The sequence below is a fragment of the Taudactylus pleione genome, unplaced genomic scaffold, assembly GCF_031769625.1.
Source record: "Taudactylus pleione unplaced genomic scaffold, aTauple2 ptg001637l, whole genome shotgun sequence".
Taxonomy (NCBI): domain Eukaryota; kingdom Metazoa; phylum Chordata; class Amphibia; order Anura; family Myobatrachidae; genus Taudactylus; species Taudactylus pleione.
Window position 1 is genome coordinate 53648 of NW_028286034.1, and position 2648 is coordinate 56295.

The window sequence follows — 2648 nt, forward strand, 5'->3', positions numbered from 1 at the left end:
TTAACATACCCTAGTACAGTGGTTCCCAAACTTTGTTTGGTACATGGTCCCCTTAGGTCCTCAGCATTTTTTTCACAGCATCCCTAGGCCAGGGGGGAGCTATTTACTAAGATCAAGTGCATTCCAATCAGCTCCTAACTGCTGTGTTTGAAAAATGACAGCTAGGAGCTGGTTGATTGGTACTTTAGCTTTGTCCACTTTATCTCCATCTAAAGCTTAGTAAATAGACTCCTCCATTAGCTTCGAGGTTCTGTTGGAACCTTGTGCACTAATACAATGTGGGTCCTATGACGGGAATTCCTAACACGTTTTTTCTTGCACCCCATAGAGGTGCAAGCAAGAGTAAGCTAGACTTTTCATCAGTAATAACCTGCTGTGTGCACAGTTGGAACTTCATACTTAAATGAATCTCCCCCCAAAAAAACATAGGGGGAATAGCTGGGATGAGGGACAATGGGAGATATACCCACAAAGGATTGACAGAGAAACAGGTACATATTACATTTTGGAGATAGAGAGGGACAGATAGGGACACAGAGAGGGAGCAGAGATGCACACAGAGGATGTGACAAACTTGGGTGGGTGGACCAAAGTCAGGGCTGGACTGGTGAAGAAGAGACAACAATGAATTCTCCCATCAGGACAGGAATCTGTGCAGAGCGCTCATTCACCCTTGTTGTATTGGCAGCAAATATTTGGTGCTCATTAACCTCTTCTCACTTTGCTGCACAGAGAAGGAGGGAGGAGAAATGAGAAGACAGATGGGGCTGTACAGCACAGCCACACACAAGTAGTGCAGCCTGTGTAATTGGCTGCACTCTGACGTTCTAAGGCTAACAGGTAGCACATGGCCCAGCCTACAAATATGGTGGCCCAAGTAATTTATTTGCACCCCAGGTACCACAGAACCCAGTTTGGGAACCACATCCTTAGTATAATATATACTAACATGTGATTAGCAACCAGTGGGCTCACTGAGGCTAAAGAGCTCTAGATGCTGCCTTTAATTTATTCAAACTGTACTAGAAAAACTGATTGGTTGCTGAGTTACAGCAACTTTTGTGTTCTGTTATCTGTGCATCAGTCTCAGAAATGTCCCCCTCAGTAGTGTATTGTTTATACATCCTCTTAACATGTAAGTTGTGCCCTACAAGAAGATGGACTTGAATTCTCATTCTGACGGCCATTATATTTTCTAATTCCACTGTTTGTTGTTCTAGGGAACGGATCCAGAGATCACACAGTACTTTGCCTGTTCAGCCATTAGTAGCACCGGCTAATGGTCCTCTACTACAATCTACTACTACATGAGAGAGAGGATGAGGCTTACCGGACATCATTTTGGCTGAGAACTTGAAATGATGGATAATCTAATGTTTTATGTGTTAAGAGGAACTGTGGGAATTAATCATTAACATCTTAATGCAAAAATCTGTCTATTGCTATTAATTGCACACGTTACTCATTTTCATCAGGATAATTGTTATATATAGTGGTCTGTTTCTTATATGTTCCAGGAGATATTCAATAGTTATTACCTCTTGTTATTTTATGAAGCACTCCCAGGTTTTCCAACAGCTCAATTCATAACACTGTCCTTCAGTGTAATTGAGGGATTCAGCATGGATGGGTAAATGAATTAGAGTCCTATGAGGGAGTAGTCACTGCTGTTATCTTTCAATAATAATTGTTGGCAATGATATCCCCCTCCGATTAAATAACTTCACCATTGACACTATAACAGATTTATATTCAACTCATAGGGTGCTACCGCTAATAACTACAACATGATCATGTTCAATGAAATGAGAAAGGAAGTTATACTATGGTGGTGTACATAAGTAACCCACTAATTATATACTGCAATACAAATTTTAATGATATATTAAATAATAATATACTAAAAGCCCAACAAACAAGAAAAAGAGGTAAACAAAGGAAAGCCATAGTAAGTTTTTCAGCGAATAGAACTCACAGTATTATGCTTTAACACACTAGAAGGATCCAATTTTAAAACCACACTTTATATACATGAGTGCCTCCAACTTGAAGTATAAATGAATGACAGCACAGTAGAAGCAGATCTCACTACTTGTACTTATGTGGATGACAAAGGAAACGAATCTGAGGAATCTCCTAGTGGTGCAGGACATAACCCTGCTCTCTGGTAGGAAGATGTGCACTACTATGGTTGGAGAGAACAAAAATTTTATGCAGGGCTATATTTTATTGTTGTAAATGTGAGTGTTTTTTATGTGAAAAATGTATCTGTAAAAGGCAGAATACCAGATCTGTTGTTTCCCTTCATTTTCCACCACAATCGCAGCCAGAACCAGAACCAAACCCACCACTTATTAAATGTACCCCATGGTCTATAGAGGAGATAGTTCTCCTACACAAACTACAGGGTCAATTCAGAGTTGAACGCAACTCTACCGCAGATGCTCCCTCTTTACGTGCATGGAAAAGGATGCGTATGTTCGCCTGGAAGCAGAGCTGTACGCATCTGTGCTCTGCCCTGCCCACTATCCATATGCGTAGCTTATTACTTATCAACATCAGCTCACACGTGCACCAGCCTATACTTGGGGTAAAAGAATTGTCTGAATTAGCTGTATTTACGCTTCCATCCAACTTTGTATAGCCTG